Source organism: Oncorhynchus masou, chromosome 29, assembly GCF_036934945.1.
Source record: "Oncorhynchus masou masou isolate Uvic2021 chromosome 29, UVic_Omas_1.1, whole genome shotgun sequence".
In the NCBI taxonomy this organism is placed as follows: domain Eukaryota; kingdom Metazoa; phylum Chordata; class Actinopteri; order Salmoniformes; family Salmonidae; genus Oncorhynchus; species Oncorhynchus masou.
In genome coordinates this window covers 37,571,542-37,593,055 of record NC_088240.1, presented here as the reverse complement: position 1 = coordinate 37,593,055, position 21,514 = coordinate 37,571,542, and positions in this window count along the sequence as shown.

The following is a 21,514-nucleotide window of genomic DNA, read 5'->3' as shown; positions in this document are numbered from 1 at the left end:
ACCCTGTACAGTAATTTTCAGTGACAAAGATTATTCTAGATAATTGACCATGGAAATCCATCAGAGCTCCGTGAATAGCACGTACAGTATGTAGGACTTTTATGTATACCCTTTTTAATAGGTCAGACCTATTGTCCTCAGTATTATCTCAAAACCAAAACATTCTAAAGAAATAGCACAAACAAGCAGGGGAAGAATCAACTTATTTTCTTCAGAATGTCTGGCTTAAAGAATATCAGCATTAGACAAAAATATGATTGAATGGTTGATATTGACAGAACTAAGCAATCAATGATTGGATTATTTAAGCCTACTTTTATTTAGCTGTACAGTATATGCTGAATTAGGCAACAGGCAATTGGCAACAATTCTATACACGCTGTTGTGCACATTATGGCCTGCCTAGTGGCTCATCTTGAGCATCATCGTCACAGGCCAGGTGATACAGCAATGCATGTATTGTATTCATTCTTTAATTCATCCATTAATTAATTAAGTCATTAATTCATCATGAAATCAAAATCATATTTTGATGTACATATAAAGTCATATACTATTTCTCCCCTGTTATACAACTCATTGAGTAGACAGTGCCTTCAACATTTCAACTAGGCCTATTCTTTCCCAGTGCATCTGTTGAGGTGTGAATTTAACACTACCCAGAGGGGACGTCCCAGGGCCCTGTCTAGGCATCTCTCTGCTTGGAAGTGTAGCTGCACACCAGGAGGATTTGTAATGTTGATGAATGGCTCGCCAGCAGCTGGGGCTGGAAGGTAAAGGTAATGAGGATGGGGATCGAGCCCCTCTTTGCTGCCGTACGATTGCTCTAAGGGAGGAATCCCCCACTGGTTTGTCAGGTATGATCTTTGCGGGTGCACAGGGGGTTGATGTCACAGCCTCTAGATCTCATGAGCACAATGTAGAATCAGTCCTACTAATGTAGCACATAAACCTCCAACGCCCTATGGAAATGAATGAATCAACAGTCACTGAAGGATCCATTTCATATTTCATCTCACTGAAGAGCACAGATGGAATAAGAATACCTTTATTTATACAGAGTACAGTAGCACTGAGCTGGAGTGCATCTTGATCAACCAAAGGTAGAATTCTATAATTGCATTTAGATACATACTGGTACATTTAACACACAATGTAAGTAGTGGAATAATGGAAACTGTGTAATGGGACATAGGTTAATTTTTTGTTCCAATCAATTGATCAACCTGAAATGTAGCTATGTTGACAATCATATCATGTTACATGTCATATCCATAGCTCGTTTCAAGTATTTCTATTCATAGGGATTTTACATCCCCATTATTACAGAATGTATCACAGTGTCATGCACCATATTGTTACATATTAATTAAAAAGTCCATGTCCTATGGGCCCAGTGGAGAAAAAAATAATCTTTCTCTTGATTCCGCCTGTCAGATAGGATTAAATCCATATAAATAGATTGAACGGATGAATCATTGCCTTGAATGGGGAGTCCTGCTTTATTCATTCTATTTTTAGCCATTTAATCCTATACCCGATTGGCAAAATTTAGATAGATAACTTTTGAAAAACTCGGCCCAGGTTACACAAAATAACCAGTCCCCTGTGCTTTTCCTGGGCGCAGTCAGTGGGATTAAAGTCCAGCAGAGGGTGCAATTGAGGCTAATGTGATGGCTGTGACCATCGCCTTTGTTGTCAGCAGGGTCGAGGACTTTGGTTAACTACAGGAATGTCATAGGTTTACTGTTCTTCTCACAGTTTTGCGGTCATCATTTTTGACATGACCATATCCACTGAGTGAATTTTATATTCCATATTCCAAGTGTATTTCATTTATTCTTAAATGATACATATGGTATTTACAGGTAACTGACAAAATAAAGGAAACACCAACATAAAGTGTCTTAATAGGGAGTTGGGCCACCGCGACCTGCCAGAACAGCTTCAATGCGCCTTGGCATAGATTCTACCAGTGACACCATTCTTCCACAATAAATTCCATGATTTAGTGTTTTGTTGATAGTGGTGGTGGAAAACACAGTCTCAGGCAACCGTTCAATTGGGTAGAGATCTGGTGACTGAGACGGCCATGGCATATGGATTACATCGTTTTCATGCTCATCTAACCACTCAGTGACCACTAGTGTCCCGTGGATGGGGGCATTGTCATCCTATGGGGGCATAGCCATGGTAGCCAAAATAATGGCCTGTCCAGCATGACCCTAAGCACGACGGGACATTAATTGCTTTATTAACTCAGGAACCACACCTGTGTGGAAGCACCTGCTTTCAATATATTCTGAACAAAAATATAAAAGCAACCTGCTAAAATTTCAAATATTTTACAGAGTTACAGTTCATTGAAGGAAATCAGTCAATTGAAATAAATAAATTAGGCCCTAATTTATGAATTTCACATGACTAGGCAGGGACACAGCCATGGATGGGCCTGGGAGGACATAGGCCCACCCACTTGGGAGCAAGGCCCACCGACTGGGGAGCCAGGTTCAGCCAATCAGAATGAGTTTTTCCCCACAAAAGGGCTTTATTACAGACAGAAACAGAACATATAGACACTCGTCTCCCTCCTCAGACAATCCCGCAGGTGAAGAAGCCAGATGTGGCGGTCCTGAGCAGTTGTGGTTACACGTGGCATGTGGTTGTGATGCTGGTTGGATGTACTCACAAATTCTCTAAAACGATAGTGGCTTATGGTAGAGAAATTAACATTCAAATTGCTGGTAACAGCTCTGTTGGACATTCCTGCAGTCTGCATTCCAATTGCATGCTCCCTTAAAACTTAAGACATCTGTGGCATTGTGTTGTGTGATAAAACTGCACATTTTAGAGTGGCCTTTTAATGTCCCGCATACAAGGTGCACCCGTGTAAATGATCATGCTGTTTAATCAGCTTCTTGATATGCCACACCTGTCAGGTGGATTGATTATCTTAGAAAATGATAAATGCTTACTAACAGAAATGTAAACAAATTTGTGTGCAAAATTTGACATAAATTAGCTTTTTGTGCAAATTAAACATTTCTGGGATCTTTTTTTTTCAGCTCATGAAACACGGGACCTACACATTAAAAATTGCGTTTATATTTTTGTTCAATATACTTTGTATCCCACATTTACTCAAGTGTTTCCATTGTTTTGGTAGTTACCTGTATCTTTATTCTTGACAAGGTAGCAGAATGAATATACAATAAGTGTACAATGTCTGTTTTTTGAAAAGTCCTATTCAAGTGTAGCTAGCAGATTATTTTCAATGTATAGGCTACATGATACATACCATACTATGTGTGCTCTACAGCCAAAATCATAGTATTTTGAAGCAGGAGCATATAGCAATGTATTAATTGCAACAACTAGACAGACAGCATATCAAAGAAGTGGTTAACCACCTGAGGTCACTGTCTTAGTGTCTAATTAACAGAACTGCAGTACTGGGGGGGGGTCCACGGCTGTGGAAGGTGAAGAAAGCACAGCCCAGTCTCTCCCCGGACTCCCGCCTCCTCCCTCGCTCACTGAGGCATGCACGCTCTGCTCTCCCTGTCTGTGGTGTTGCATATAACACTCAGAGACATTCCATTTGCATGCCGGCCCCATCAAGCTGGATGCACTCAGACTCATAATAAAAGGCATTGACCCCCTTAACCTTTATGAATTACAATTTGTGCCTGCAGCACGTCCTGTCAGAGGTCTCAGAAATGTGGGCACCTCAGCCGAGGGGTGTGTGCGTGTTGTTTTGCAGTTGTTAAGGAGAGGGGAAAAGGTTTTTACAGCTCCTCGCCGGAGCTCCTGACAAGCTGGGAGGAGGCGAGGCGCTCTGACAGCGGAGGCAGACCAGAGAAGGAAGGACTGCAGGCAGCGCTGCTGGTGATGGCTCCATGCTAATCTCTAGCTCTGGATGCACAAATATACTGTATAAACCCACTGATATCTATGACAAGGCCACGGCTAAGAAGAAAGTGAACTGGAGTTTATCAGTGGTTTAAATATCAAATCAAATGTATTTATATAGCCCTTCGTACATCAGCTTATATCTCAAAGTGCTGTACAGAAACCCAGCCTAAAACCCCAAACAGCAAGCAATACAGGTGTAGAAGCACAGTGGCTAGGAAAAATTCCCTAGAAAGGCCAAAACCTAGGAAGAAACCTTGAGAGGAACCAGGCTATGTGGGGTGGCCAGTCCTCTTCTGGCTGTGCCGGGTGGAGATTATAACAGAACATGGCCAAGATGTTCAAATGTTCATAAATGAACAGCATGGTCAAATAATAATAATCACAGGCAGAACAGACCCTTACTGGCTACTGTCATCTTCCGTACCATTAAACTCATGTTCACCTTTAATGGCATGTTTACTATCTACTTGATCACGGAGGTTTTTTTTCCTAGATGGCCTTCAAACAGTTGGTCCAATAACCCATTGCAACGTAGGAGGGGCCAGAGAGCTCAGTGATACAGCTGGAAATCATCCTACAATATCCAATAGACAGGTTCTCTCAAAGAGAATGCAAAGATTTAAAGGACATTAGTATTCACAAAATATATATATATTTCCCCACAAATCCATAATAACACTGATCTTTGTGCTGCTGGTAAGCAGGGCCATTGGAGTGAGGCAAGAAGTGCTGAGGCTTGCAGTATCATCATTCTTAATAGATCCTGACTTTATAGGCCTGTAACAACTCTACAAGCAGGCACCCTCTTGTACTGTGTCTATATGTTCTGAGAGGGAGCATGGTAAGGCTGGTTTAACCTCATTCTGCTTGGAGGTTCTACATTTCGACACCGAAAGCATTTGCTCCAACTACATCAACACAGAAGCTATAAAATGGGCAAAGCTGAAAATAGAGCCAAGAGAAACAGACACTTTTCATGGACACATGTTTAAAGGTGAAACATAAAAAGGACCAAAAGGTCTTAATTTCACACACTGCGCTCAGTTGCACACCATATAAATTAGATTGAGACAAAAGGGTCGCTCGGGGCCGGCCCTGGGCATAAGCGGTTGCTTAGAGCACCTGGCAGCTCAGATATCATAATAGCATGGCATAAGTCATGGCAAAAGCTGCAGAATTTCATACATTTGCAAACTTTTCTCTCCGCTCCCAGGCCAAATGTGTAGAATTGCAGGATATTAGCTGTAAAACTAACTCTCAGCCATCAAGAGGGGGGGGGGCACTAAATGTTTTGCCCACGAGGTGGGGGGCCTCCAGACAAATCTCACTTTGATCCCCTAAAAGGATGGCTGTAAAACACTTGGTTGTTTTTTTCCCACAGACTTCATTACAATTGATTAATGAATACAAATTTATTTTGTGGCTGGAATTAAAACGCTCAACATTCCAAATTCTCATCAAATCACTTTTTTTTTTAAAACCTTTATTTAACTTGGCAAGTCAGTTAATTAAGAACAAATTCTTATTTACAATGACGGCCTACCCCGGACAACTGTGTGCCGCCCTATGGGACTCCCAATCACAGCCAGATGTGATACAGCCAGGAATCAAACCAGGGACGGTAGTGACACCTCTTGCACTGAGATGCAGTACCTTAGACCACTGCAAGATTTTTGTCAGAGCAGACTTTTAGTGTTGAGGGTGGATCGGCAGTGTAAAAGATGTAGAGGTCGTGGGGCAATCATGCATGTAATTGTAATCATGTAATCATCTACAGTATATTCTGATCAATATCAAATAGAATTTAGGTAAAGAAAAAAACTACAGCAATAGATATATTCTCTTCAAGATTAAAAATGAGCATACCCCTCTATCTCCTTCCTCTTTCTCTCCCCATCAAAATAGTTCTGCTCAGCATCACAAGTGGCAGTCAGTGGCTTCATGTGAGGTAGCGTGGCTGACAGGGGCAGCCGTGCGATGATTGGTTTACAGATGTGCGCTTCCTCTGGTGTCTTCAAGGTCACTGAGATTTACAATCAAAGCGCTTATGGCTCTTTAATAACGGGTGTTTGAAGCTGATTTAAAAAGCCAGGAGTTGTCCACCGTAATGGAATGCGCTTGGCCCTTTTTTGTTCACCACTTTGTGGTACCTGAACATATCTGCATATGACATCTAAGAAAGGCTCCGAACATGCAGTTTCACAAACAGACGGAACGAAGGGAGACGGTTCGAGCAGGCACACTGCAGGCATATGGAGAAGTGTGTTGATGGACAGACAATATGTGGTAGAGGTTGAAGAAAGCTGCATTTAGAGATGTGCTTTCTTATCAGTTTCTGGGGGTAGTTAACATGCATTACTGTAAAGAGTCTGTACGCAAAATAGATCTCAAATATGGCTTGAATGCATTTATTCAATCAGGCTGTAGTTAGTAGGAACATACACATTTAAGCCATTGTCAGTGTGAGTGAGTCAAGTTGGAGTGTTTCTTCATCCGCACAGGTTTTCTTAACATGCAGTGGCACTCATTCGGAACATTGTTCATTTTAAGAGGCGCATATGGTTGGAATTTATTATCCTCACTCATATGGTTTTAAACTGGGATTAGCTTTTGAAAGACCCTCCATTATCAAATGCTTCCTTACGAAAACCTATTCACCATAGATCCCTGCAAATCTCTCCTAAGCACTGGTCTCAGATCAGGTGTCATATATGAGGCTCTCTCAAAATGTAGTGAACAAGCCCTTCCTGCCTTTAATGGGCTGACCTCCAGCCCAGTTCATAGAGCTAATAAAAGTGGTCTGGTGGAGGTCTGAAGCTGCACAATGTCAGTAGCAGATGCCAAACTCAGCAAGTTCCGGAATGCTCAATGAGTTGCTTTTATAGGCTCCATTAATAAGCATTAACTTTCTTTCCCAAGATATGAGAGCAAGCAAAAAGCCACAGCTGGCAGCATTTATTTATAACACATGACTCTCTCAGTGAGGTCTAGTCATGTTGTTTTGGCCATGACGAAATAATCTGGAAAGCTACTCTTCAACAATCCTAATTAAGGCAGCATGAGGCCAATTTTGAAAAAAGGCTATAAAAGTCCAAGCATTGGCCACCACATGAAACACGCATTCATGTACGTCTGGTCTGCCATCGCCCTCACTTGTTATGAGAAAAAGAAAGAAAAGGATGAGGAACATACCAGGATATTGACTCAACAATATAATAATAGTATTCTCACAAATACATCCCTCTGGAAATTAAGTGTTAAAGAATCCATAAGCAAATGAAAAGGAACTACCATGCAATAAAGTACAATCCTAGAGCCATAGTGGCAATGTCCCCCCCCCCGCAAAAGGCACACAACATCCACCACTACAAAGGTGTGCAATAACAAAAAATTCATGGACTGAAGAGAACTGTCTGTCTACCAACATATAAGTGTGTGTTACACATGCTTATATAAACATTCCTGTATGAGCCTACTATACAACACATAAACATCATCTTGCCTCCACGCCTCTCTTTCGACTGGGAGCCAGATCAGTTACTACAGAAACCCACACAATCTGGTCCCACTCCTCCTCCACAATAAACCAAGCTGGCACAGAGCAAGCCGAATCAATCGTGGTGCTTTATTAGCCTGTCACGAGTCTGCTTCCTGCAAGTGTGTTTACCCCGTCCATGGCCCCTCCGATTGTGGCTGTTCAATGTACATTAAGACAGACATAATTGAGATTGCGGGCGGCCCAAAGTGCAGGGCTCAACTCGTTGCCATTAATCTGTCATAATGGGGTGGGGGGGGCTCACCTGCTTTAACATTATTGGTTGACCACCAAGGGAGAAGAGCTACTAGCTTCACTCTTCACTCAGTTTACTCAGACCTCTCAGTTCAACTCTCCGGTAGACACCTTAATCCCTTGACAAGTGGACTTTATTACTAACTTCTCACACATGACACCAAGTGTTCTGAAAACTCTGTTACCTTTAGTCATTTTAGGGTGAATCTGTTCAGTATTCATGTTTCGACTTGGTACACATTAGGGCTTTTCTCATTAGATATTATGATTGCTCCTAATTAATTGCATGTTGCACATAATAAATGCCTGTTTATAATCACAACAGGCACAATCAACACTGAAGATTGCAGCATGTAATGTGTAGGGGCAGGCGATGAATGTGAAGTTATCCCCCTCTGTGGGTTCAACCCCTCAAATAACTTTCTTTTCAGATTGGGTTACTGATGGCAGTGTAGAAATTTCCTTTCATTCTGTTGAAATGAAAGGCATGGAAAAGCATTTAAGCAATAACAAGATATAAATGAATGTAATCGTACTGCTGGAAAAGGTGCTTTTTACAATCACGCAACATATTAGAAATAATAGCCAAATCTCACAGAAGCGCCCGGGTTATTAATTGTATGCCAAATGGGACCTGTCTGTTCTGCTACGGAGATATCGTGGCGGCGAAAGATCACCAAAGAAAATTAAACCGCAATCAAAGTACATTTCTACCATCATAATTTCTGATTGTCAGAATCACCTTTCCTCATACAGCATCTAGCAGTGTAACAAATCTTCAATTTTATTAAGTGTCTCGAGTTATTTTGTTGCCCGTCATATTTCATATTGATGATATATTCCTATGCAGTCCTGTTTTTAAAATAGGTATCCACGCCATGTCTAATACGCAACATGATTTATTAGACATGGAAATATGAGAATGCTGCCCTGAAAGGGAATTTAATTGATAGCTAGAGCGCCAACAGCTTCTCACCCAGAGTCCTCTGTGGCATCCTATTTGTAACATACCCTTCCACGTTTACACTACAGTGACAAAATAGAGCACCAGGTAGTTTTTGTCACATCATTTACACCATTTAGCCAGATTTAATTTGCAGCGCAAAATTCAGAAAGTGATTAGTTTCATATTAAAGTGAATATCAGTTTAGAGGTCTGTATCTTCAGAATGTGGCTGTGTTTACTGGCTTGTGTTATGCTGGCATGGAAACTCATAAGTTCTGAAATGTCAGGATTCTATGCATTCTAATTGAGTGTAGAGCGGTTAATGGCTGTGGAAACTCACCCGCTTGACGTGCTTACTCCCCAGTGTGCCGTTTCACAGCCAAGCCCATGAGCCTCAATTAAATAGTCAAATAGGCCTGTTCTTGAAAATAACAACAATGAAATCATGAGCCTACATGACAATAATACCATATTTTACCTTGAACAAACAATGGCCACAGCTTGTAAATGATTAAACTGATACCTTGTAAGAAAGGTTGGGGTGGCAGGTAGCCTAGAGTGGTGAGAGCGTTGGGCCAGTAACCAAAAGGTTGCTAGATTGAATCCCCGAGCTGACAAGGTAAAAATCTGTCCATCATCAAGGCCATCATCGTGAATAAGAATATGTTCTTAATTAACTGACTTGCCTAATAAAATAAAGGTACAATAAAAATTGTAACAGAGAGGTGTCTAAATGTGCAATATGAGGGCATCTAGGAGGCTCTTGGCTGTGTATTGGAAATATTCTGTTGAAATATTATTGTACCTTTTTTTTCTTCTTCTCCAAATCATCATGTGGTTTATAAGGTCACGTCCTGGCATTCGTTATTGTTATGTTTATTGACCAGCTGCTACAAGTTGGTTGATATAGGCCAAAGTTGTCAGTACTACTGTAATTACCCATAAGGCCAACAGAGCATTCTATAATAGTCTCTCGGACAGGTTCTGCAGAGCAGCCTTTCCTAGTCCCGGAAAGTAAAGCCTAGTTCCATCATACTAGATCAAGTCCTAAAGTATCTTCCCAAATTGAAAGGGTACTCTGTATTACAACATGGTGCTTCCAATGTCAACAAAAGGCCATACGGCTTTTCTTTCAGCGGTGAAAGAAACATGTTTACCACATATTTTCAGAACGTTTGCAATCTATAAATATATGTGGAGCATAACCTATTAAATTCTGTGATACGGGAGTGGTTGGATATTGAGCCTGGTCTGATTGGGCTAGTTTATTTTTCACACCCTCTCTTATTGTTTTTATGGCTCCCTGGCTTTAACCCTTTACTGCTTCACTGATTTCGTGGCAGAAAAAAAAAATACTTTTCCAATAATTCAATTTATTGTTGGAAATAAATGGAATTCAAAGGATAGGGCTTCTGCCAATAGGCAATGGGGATACTTCTGGCCAATTCAACACAATGGCTATACCAGAAGATTTAAAAAAAATACTTAATTTTACACTTGGCTTAGATTCCTATTAAAACTAGGTGTACATGTGTCTGGATGTTTACTTTATGTATGCACTACTATAGAAACAGATGGTGGAGTGAAACTCTCATGTGACCATACTGTACAAACGTGTGTTCCATTGACAATACTGTAGGCCATGGAGGAATGTGTGAAGTTTAGATGTCTACAAGTATTATAAGCACATCTTTGATAGACTCTCAGATGTTCATGGGTAGATTTGCTTGACATAATGAATATCATTAGACCATGTGTACAGTCAGATATGGACACATATTATCCATCATCTGTCTTCAATATACCATACAGCTTTTAAGACTGAAAAGAGGTCATGAATAAACAAGCAACATTCAATGTATTTATCCATCCCCCCTGTCAATCACTGTGATAATCAAAACTAACTTTTAGGGAAATTGATGATATTTTTTTCTTCAAATTTCAATTTGTTGGCAGCAACTATGGCCATGATGAATGACTGAATGGTCCATTTCCTTGCTAGCGTTCTTACTAACCTTTCCTGACAGCTTAGATATTGCCTACCTGGTAATTTGCTCTACAATAATTGTTACTGTGAGATTTCCTCTGCTTTTAACAAGGATTCTTAACACCCTCTGTAGGTGACAAAATGCAATTACAAACATGAAGTGCCCCACCGTGACTGGCCATCAGCAGCTGCCACCACCATTTCCCAACCCCAACTGTTTCCATTAATGGAAAAAGAGGCTCAAACAGATTCTCCAAACATTCGCAGAGAATAAAACTTTAATTAAAAGATATGAAGGCGTTTTATTGATTAACGGCATCAGTGATTAAAGTGTACGGCCGACTTTTTTTATTTTCTGGCTTGCTGTTTTGTTCCCCCTCAGAGATCACTAATTGTTGCAGCCCTGTTTATTGATAAGTGTGTTTGATGAATGCAGATGTGCCTGTTTGGAGAGCGGGCACCAGCGCTGATGGAGCGATCATATTGTGCGAAACACCAGGTTCAGGCAGGAACAGCTGTTGCAGCTCCATCCACTGGGACGCCATGTTTCACAGCCACCCTGGGTGCACACGCAGGCGCTTTGCAGTAAAGCGCAAACTAACATTTCCACAACACTCTATGAATTTTATGACACATCACGAAAGCTCTCTGATCTCGGTCCAGCACTTAAATCTTAATTATCAGACTAATTGCTCGGGCTATATTCATTTTCCCTGGTAATCCTTCAGTGATTATACTTTGTGTTCAATAGCGGGCTTATCCTTTAATTAAAAGGATTATTAACCTTTAAGATGGAGCCATGTGGGATTACACCCTCAAATGTTAGTGTCAAAGCACCAAAAACATGCTGAGATTGAAGTGCAAAACAGGCATTATATTCAATCATAATCAGTAGGCTGGTCAGATGGTCCAGAGCTTCAGTACAGGCTGGCACTGCTGCGGAATGGACCAACAGCGGACCAACAACAGCCATAAACCATCAGAAAATAGCTCCTCTCAATTAAAACACACAGAATGCTGACACTTCACACTTCTCTGGCCGACAATGTGTAGGCGGCCTATGTACAGAGCTCAATGCAGGTCCAGCGCCACAAGAGCAGGAGACCGAGAACAGGTTAAGATATGTGCGAGAACAAGGTGAGAGGTGTTATGTCAATGGTAAAGAACTAATTATAATACAGACGATGGAATCTTAGCGGCAGCAAGGCTTTGTGACCTTCCACCCCAGGACCAAAGAATCAAAGTCAGCCAATGAGGAGCGCGATGGAAAATCATTTGGGATGTGGAGAGTGTGTAAGGACAGGGGCAGAGGGCTGGAGAGGCCTCATTGATTCATGTACTGTACAATCATGTGCACATGTGTGGAGCAAGAGGGGACAGCCTTGTCAACTTTCACTCAACCTCTCCCAACACCTGGCTAATAGAGGAATATATTAAAGAACTGCATTATTTTGATAATGAAGGTCATACCACTGTATTTATACAATGTCATATCCTATACATTGATCACAGAGCACCTACCTCAATAAGACTATGAATAACAATGCTATTTGAATGTATACAGTTACAAAATGGGCCATTTTCTGCTGAGGAACAGAGATCCTAAAACCCAAAAGCTGAGTCAAGCAGTTATTGGATTTTATTTAAGAGCTGTTTACCCATGCCAAAGCCACACTGCGTTATCGAGAGCAAGTCTTCATTTAGACGTCCTAATTAGTTAATTAGTTGGTGGTTAAGGACGATATGAGCGTCTCATCAATCTCTCCATCTCTAAAAATAACCATTAGGGAATCGTTGTGGTGTGAATCATTAGAATACTGATGACTAAGGGAAGTGTCTGTGAGGATGAGAAGCCTGCTCGTGACATCATAATGCAGACAAACACACACAATCCACTACAGCTCCATATAACCACAATTGGAACCACCGGTAAACGTGACATTAAGTCATACTCATATATGTTATTGAGACATAACATTTGAGCGATTCGGTTGCAGGATAATGACTGTCTGGACCACACAGGCGCAATCCAGTAGAGATCCAAAAAGGATTCAAATGACCAATCAAGTGAAATGAAAAAACATATTGTCTATTTCAACTATTGATTTAACACAACCAGATAGTGCTGTAAGACAATCTTTGAAGAAGAATATACAAGACTAACACTTTTTGGTCATTCAGCAGACTCTCTTATCCAGAGCGACTTCCAGTAGCAAGTGCATACATTTTTGTACTGGTCCCTAGTGGGAATCAAACCAACAACCCTGGTGTTGCAAGGGCCATAATCTACCAACGGAGCCACACAGGACCCCGCATGAGCACGATACCTCTCAACATACCCCCATTCTTCAGAAGGACACAGAGAAAGTGTGCAGTGATTCCTTGAGAAACAAAGAAATATCCAGAGAACGGTGCAGTACTTCACTGTATATGTGGAGTAAGTGAGAGAGGTAGAGCGTAAGAGGGGAGGAACGATTAAGTTAAAAATAGTTAGCATATGGCAAAAAATGATTGAGTTTCCAGGGCTCTGGAAATTCACTCTAATTATTCAACAGTATTTCTTCTGTCATCCTTCCCTATACATTCCCGCGCTCGGCAAATGCAAGTGACTGCCGCTATTATACATAATTCGGCTGCTTAATTGGCATGGATCGTGTGAAAGTGGGCTAGGGAGAACCCTTGGAGACTAATAGGGGCACATATCAGTGGCTCCATCAGAACACTAGTCCCCTAGGTGTTAGAAGTCAGCAAATATTTCATGAGCTGTACTATCAAAGTGCCTCACCTGTGAAGCCCTGCACACATTCACAGTGAGGAACACTTCCCGAAACAGTTCACCTGTCAGGGGTATTTATAGCAAGGAGGGGGAACATGACGGATGCTAATGCCATAGAAATTATGCAGGGTACTGTTGCTGCCATAATGATATGTTAGACTTGAACAGGAAGGTTAACTAAACTAGTCATTTAAGTTATAAGTGGGCCAGTGGCTTACATAAAAACAGGATATCATGGTTTCCATAGTAAGAGTGTCTCTTGAAATAAATATTGGGCTTGCAAGTCAAGGCATGAAAATGGGGTATGTACAGAAGATATACATATAAAAAAAATTTTTTTTAAATTAAATTCGGAGAATCCTTGAAAATCCTGATTGTGATCAGCCATGACAGAATCTTCTAATCTATTGGTCTAACCTTGACCAACATAAATGGATTGTGCACGTCAAGTCAGCAACATCAAACAACCAGCAGATGAATGGCTTCTTGCAAGCCAATGATTGTTTTAAATTAAATGTTAAAGAAGAGTTTGTTCTTTAACTTGGGACAGGGATCCATGTCTTGGAAGCTGTAGAACAGCTCCCACGAGCGGAGGAGAGGGTACATACTAATAACAAAAAAGGTTCAAGCCTTGTCAAAACAAATTGTGGCCACTAAAGGAATCAATTTTTTACATTTCACCTCAATCTAGAGTTCACTGACCACAGCTATCAAATTTACAGCTATGTCACTGTGTTTGTCAGATATGTGTTTTGTTGAAAGTTTTAGTGTATAACGTTGGAGATCATGACATATGTATGGATTTAATGGGCCCTTGAGTCAGCCCTCTATATCTCATGTCATTCACACAGGATAAATAGCTTAGGCCCCCTCACTTTAATAACATGGGAGGGGATTTGTGGATCAGGCCCTGAGTCTTCATCTTAGCTCAGTTAAAGTCCTCTGAATGAGCCATCAAAAGGTATTGATGTCACCATAGGCTTGTTATTCCGAACCACAAGTCAATAGCTGCTACAATGGAGTAATACCAATTTCTGATGGTATTTGTGCAGAGGGGGTGCCTCTAGAGTGATCTTTATCTTTTACTACAATAGAAGCTGATACATTTGTTGTTGTTGCAGTAGAAGCCGGGCAACCATTGAAGGCCGGAGGACTAATACTGTACATCTATGATGTATGGAATTCTCTATGTTCATTTCAAATCCCTCCAACAATATTACAGTAGGTGTTTAGCGAAGAACGCTACACCAGGAACTTGGAGGACCTCCATATTATGACTCACTCCCTATCAACTTCTACCATGAAATATGAGTCTTAAAAACACAAGGAAACGCAACAAGGTCAGCATCATTCTGAAAGGAAACAGATCAGACAATACACTGGAACCGACCAAAAAATGAAACCCAAGCTTATCATCACCTCACTCCAGGAACATAAGCCGAGAAAGTATGACACCTGCATTTTCCTCTCTGGACAGATCTCATTCAGGAGCCAAAAGAAGAGAGAGCAAGTCAAGCTGAGGATTCCCTCTAAGCACCAGAGATGACTATCTCCACCTCAGAGAGGGGCTGTTCTTTGGCCCGGAGAGAGGGATCATGAGTAGCATATTGACTTTAAATTACAGCAATAGCGGCTGCTCATGCTGTCTCAGGAACACGCTGCGGATCAAACACAAAGATCAGGCCTGGATTAGGAGAAAGCCACTGAACAAGCACACAGTCCTCTCTCCTGCAGCAGCTCCACACTCATACTGCACCCCCCAAATCTCACACTAAGCTTTCCCCCCGCCTCTGGAGATGGAATACAAAATACCTTACACTTCCAGCTCATTTGGGTTTCAAAGCCCACATTGATTGGAAAACGGAGAAGGTATCCAAATACAAGAGGATATCTTTGTGGGTAGGGCTCTAGCAGTAGTGGTGCGTGGGTAAAATCACTGGGGAAGCCAACACAGGAAAAAAAGCCATATTACAACCTACGTGTTGCGTCGTTTGAACTATAACCTGTTAGTTCATATGCCTTGACACCGTGATATATAGGCCGAAGGCCGAGACAATAAGAAGCCCTTGGCAGAATAAATTCAACCACACCTTTGTTTCATCACAAAACCGGAGAGCAACCTCTGCCTGGTCAAGTCCACAAAGCATATTGCATGTACAGTAACAGACAGTTACATGACCTACAGCATGGTCAAGCAAGTTAATGTTTTCAACATTTTCGGACCACTAAATAACTACTGATTTAGTACCACAGAGAGTTACCGCAAGTCACAAAGATAACAGAAGCTGCCTCCACTATTCCAGCACCATCTCAACTTTAACATCATCTAATCACCTATGCTTAGTCGAATACAGTGACAACTGACAACTAAAATATACCAAAAATGATTTTGTCTTATCAACATAGGCTAAATATGATGTGGCTGTCCATGGTTGTGATTTCTGTGTGCATGTGTGTGTGTGTGTTCGTGCAAGTAGAAAAAACATGCTGACTCACCCTACTTGTAGAGAAACTCCAATGCCATCCTCCTCTCTTTCATGTTGATGAAACGGTCTACCACACAGTCATATATTACATGCTTAAATTACCTGGCTAAAATGCTTGCTCGCTAGCCTAACTCCATTTCATGGGCAACATTAGCTAGTTAACATTAGCCTTCTAGCTACATCTAGCTACATATTGAACATCCATTCTCTCAGGTCAGGGGCACAACAATGTATGAATTAATGGTTGGATCAGAATCGCCGCTATAATCATTGGCCAGTAAGGAGAATTAAGTAAAACCACAAGTCCAAAACCCTATTTTCATCCATGGCTAATTTAGGAAAGGGACAATTTTAGCTAGCTAGCTAGCCACCAGATGACAACAACACAACAAAATGCACAATGAGTTTCTGCCAATGACTTATGCTCTCGATGCGATGTGATTGGAGTGAAGCCAAATCCAAACAGGCTTCCCTTGGCACGTTTCTTTTTGGTCTGCCAGGATCATTCATAGTTGAGCTCATTCAGCTTAGCTCAAGGCTGATTGGCTATTATTTTATACTTTTTTTATCAAGGGAGGCCAAATGCTCACTGGGCTCTGGAGAGACCCATGCGTTAAACAGTGGAATAGAACTGCATTTCCTCCCTGATGACAGAGACTCTCACGTTTGGTCAGGAAACAGACAAACACCACAATGCCTTGCAACTGGGCTTTTATTTTCCTTTTCCTGGCAGTTAAACACAAATAACATAACACCATGCATGATGAGCTGGGAGGCATTGTCTCAGCGCTCTAGGAGGAGTAGTGCAGGATATGACTACAACAGTGATAAATGATAGTATGGACTGCCTCGCGTGACAAAATAACTGGTGCACAATCTGCATGTGCTCCATCATTATGTGTAATTGGGACTCATGGCGATGTTCTTCCTCCGAGCCCATATTTAGGAACGAGGCTTCTCAAGCCTAGCCTGACGACTCACACTAAATTCCTGCTCTGCTCTGCTGTTAGCTACATACTTTAGTCCGAGTCTGCCATCATTGAAGTTGTTTGTGGTGACGTGGGGAGCTAGGGGTATTATACAAAAAGTCCTCAGCGATTGGATTGTCTCTAACCAATCAGAGCTTCAAAGGCAAATCACACATTTTCAAATTGCCGCTTTACCAATGTGTGATCTGGCTCTGGCCCAACCCATCAGTTTTTGGACCAATCAGGCGGCCCCGCATGTGTTCGCATTCAGTGAAGGGTCGAGATGTACTCAGATCCAGACTCATTGCTTAGCGTTTGGCCGGATCAAGGAGTCTGGTTGGACAGGATATCTCAAAGTCACTCCTAATAAGACACGCAGCACAGAGAAAGGTGTCCAAGCTGTAAGAACAGAATGCTTGAATACTACACATGATAGGTATGTACACTGAACAAAAATATAAACGCAACATGCAACAATTTCAAAATGTTACAGTTCATATAAGGAAATCAGTCAAAGGCCCTAATCTATGGATTTGACATGACTGGGAATACAGATATGCATCTGTTGGTCAGATACCTTCAAAAAAAGGTATGGACGTGGATCAGAAAACCAGTCAGTATCTGGTGTGACTGCCATTTGCCTCATGCAGCGCGACACATCTCCTTCGTATAGAGTTAATCAGGCTGTTGATTGTGGCCTGTGGAATGTTGTCCCACTTCTCTTCAATGGCTGTACGAAATTGCCGGATATTGGAGGGAACTGGAACCCCGTCATACACGTCGATCCAGAGCATCCCAAACATGCTCAATGTGTGACATGTCTGCTGAGTATGCACTGGGACATTTTCAGCTTCCAGGAATTGTGTACAGATCCTTGCAACATGGGTCTGTGGATTATCATGCTGAAACATGAGGTGATGGTGGCGGATGAATGGCTCGACAATTGGCCTCAGGATCTTGTCACGGTATCGCTGCACGTTCAAACTGCCATTGATAAAATGCAATCGTGTTTGTTGTCTGTAGCTTATGCCTGCCCATACCATAACCCCACTGCCACAATGGGGCACTGTTCACAACGTTGACATCAGCAAACCGCTCGCCCACGCAACACCACACACACGGTCTGCCATCTGCCCGGTACAGTTGAAACCGGGATTCATGTCCGTGAAGAGCACACTTCTCCAGCGTGCCATTGGCCATCGAAGGTGAGCATTTGCCAACTGAAGTCAGTTACGACGCCGAACTGCAGTCAGATCAAGGCCCTGGTGAGGACAACGAGCATGCAGATGAGCTTCTCTGAGACAGTTTCTGACAGTTTGTGCATGAATTCTTCGGTTGCGCAAACCCACAGTTTCATCAGCTGTCTGGGAGTCTGGTCTCAGACGATTCCACAGATGAAGAAGCCAGATGTGGAGGTCCTGGGCTGGCGTGGTGACACGTGGTTGTAAGGCCGGTTGGACGTAAAAAATTCTCTAAAAGGATGTTGGAGGCAGCTTATGGTAGAGAAATTAACATTACATTCTCTGGCAACAGCTCTGGTGGACATTCCTGCAGTCAGCATGCCAATTGCACATTCCCTCAAAACTTGAGACATCTGTGGCATTGTGCTGTGTGACAAAACTGCAGATTCTAGAGTGGCCTTTTATTGTCCCCAACACAAGGTGCACCTGTGTAATGATCATGCTTTTTTAATCAGCTTCTTGATATGCTACACCTGTCAGGTGGTTGGATTATCCTGGCAAAGGAGAAACAGGGATGTAAACAAATCTGTGCACAAAATTGAAGAGAAATGCACTGTGTGTACGGAACATTTCTGGAATATTTTATTTAAGCTCATGAAACATGGGACCAACTCTTTAAATGTGTTTATATTTTAGTTCAGTGTAGAAACCTCTACAGAAACAAGTATGGGTGCTTTTTTACTGTGCAATGCAAAAGCCATTTAGCAATATCAAGTGTCAGTCCAAACTGCCTGTCTGATGTTGACAGTGAACTGAATCCTGAGTGTGTGCAACATACCCACATATTTAAAGGTACACATTACATGCATAGGCTGTTATTGACAGCTGTCTGTAGAATCTGGAGTATGTTCCATTATTGTAAACACAGTAGTTAAGATTCACAGGGAGAGCCATCCGGCCACAGTCAGGCTCTGATTACAGTGCTGCTCATTAGTTATAATGGGGATGCATGTAATTTGCAGGCTTGTGTAATGAGGGTAAGAACAGACTCATGCATCCTAATAGTGCCCATACAGAACGTTCACTGCAACACTATAATTCACACTAAGTCAGGCAGAGGCCGGGACTGCTATAACAACACTTGGCAATGTATACAAATATAGAAGTGGTGAGAATAGCCTCTAGAAAGTGGGAATTGTGGTCGAGAGTTGATCCTCAATTTCCCTTTCTCAAGGTGTTTTCTAATGTTGGTGCCCCCTGTCTGTAAGCAAGTATAACTACTGTGGTTAAGGTCTACCAAGACCAAGGAGCAACACAACAGAAAGTCCTTGTTTCATGACCTCAGCCTGTGTACCTTTCCCCCTCCTCTGAATCACAGCTCCCCACACCATCTTTAGCATTTAGAATTAATTGCGCAGTTATCCTCAAATTAATTCCTAACTGTTTTACAACACAGAGAGAGAAAAGGGCAAGCCAATTATTATTCTGTTTTCACCTTACAGAGAGGGATATTATGCAAATGATCTTCTCTACATGATGAGGAAATGGGGGCTTTATTTTCCTGGGCAGATGCTGCCTAGACAGTCCTGTGTCCTGTGTGCAGCCAGTCAGGAAGTAGATGCCGGATAGATAGCATCTCTCCACCTGGCTTCCCAGTGACTCCACATCTGAGCAACGACGCCAAAACATTGCACAATTCATTTTTTCCCTCCTCATTTCAAGCAGGGAATCATGTGAATGTGTGTGCCAGACAACTAAGGTTAAAGAAAATGTTCCAACTGCTATAGTCCCATTTGAAACAGGCGTACTGCACATACGGTATGAGCTCGAGGCGCTTCTTGACATAAAACAAAGCCCTGTAACTAAAGTAATATACTGCAAATATATGTATTTGTCATGAGTAGAGCGTGCAGAATGTTCTCCATGTGGGATGCAGCCAGATTCGGGTAGACAGGGTGGCTAGGCTGGGGTTTCCGAGAGGACAGGGGGCATCTCACCTCCCCTGGCCCGCCCTTCCTCCTGCAGTACACACAGTGAGTGTTTATTAATCTGAGACCTAGAGACCTGGGAGCAGTTTAACAGTGAATAACACAGACACTAATTTTAAAGCGCTTCAATAGAAAACAGCTCGGAAGTAGGTTCCAACAACCTCGCATTGAAAGCTGTAAACCAACGACAGAGCTTTAATGAGCTATAAATGATACGTTAAGGTTAACGCAATGATCGTCTTAACAAATCAGCAAAAGGAGGAGCGTATTGAAAGCAGACCCTGAGAGAATCCATCATCACCTCAAAAACTGCATGCAGTGGCACAGCTCCAGGTGCTCTCAGCAAATTGGGGCCTTGGATGGGAAAGGGATCAAACACCAACTCAATGTTGATTATTTTCCCCCTGATCTGCAGCAGTTCTACGTGCGAGTGGCTGAGGGTAATTGTCTACCTCATTGTGTGTGTTTGGGGTAAGCTTAATCATGATGTCAGATCCCTAATAAAAGGTCATTAAAAGCACACAGATCCAGGTTTTACATATGTTAGGCATAGGGGGGTCTCAGGAACCCTGTCTCGGAGGTAAACATGCAGCCTGCTTGACAAATGATGCTCACGCTGAGATCAGATCTTTAACAAGAGATCTCGTTATTAACCAGGTCTGCATAGATAATTGGCACTTGAGCCTGCACGTTTTAAATCTGGCCAGAGCGGTGTCATTTATCACCAGCCCGAGCACGCTGTCCTAGCTCTATAATAAGGGCCCTGTAACTGATGAATCACGATTAAACCTCAGATTGAGAACGGAGGAAGAGAAATGGTGCCAGAGCCACATTTCATAGAGCTTCGTTCAATATACAGAATATTAATATGACATTATTTCTAATAGGAGAATCTATCCAGAGCGAGGTGGTGGTGGAGAGACCTGCAAAACACCTGCAATCCCACAGCATCATGAGTGAGCTGAGCATCCCACTGAATATTGCAACACTTTTCTCTAATCTGCATATATGTCAGGTCTCATAGCCTGGGTAATATGAGGAATTTCGAAATGTTGCCATACCAGCAAAATATGCCATTTCCACCCTTATTTTTTATTTATTTTTAAGTTCTCAAGATATGATAATACCTGCGTTATGAATAATGCATGTGAGTAAACATTTTTGTTCCATTTGAGAAGCTTATACATAATTTATGTGATTATTTGACTTTATCTTAGTTTGGTATTAAAAGCATCTCCACCATTATACTTGCCCATATCAGCTGCATTTCCTTAGACAGAAATCATCATTTCCACAGTGCAAAAGGAGATTTACTGCTGTTATTCATATTGTTTATAATGCTCTCTCTCCGATAAGAACTCTAATCCGCCGTGAAAGAATAGAGCTCAAGCACATTTCCTACATTATTCATAACGTGTCCACACTATAATTGGAGTTATGCGTTAGAATATGAATTGCGTATTGTCATTTTCAGCTCAATA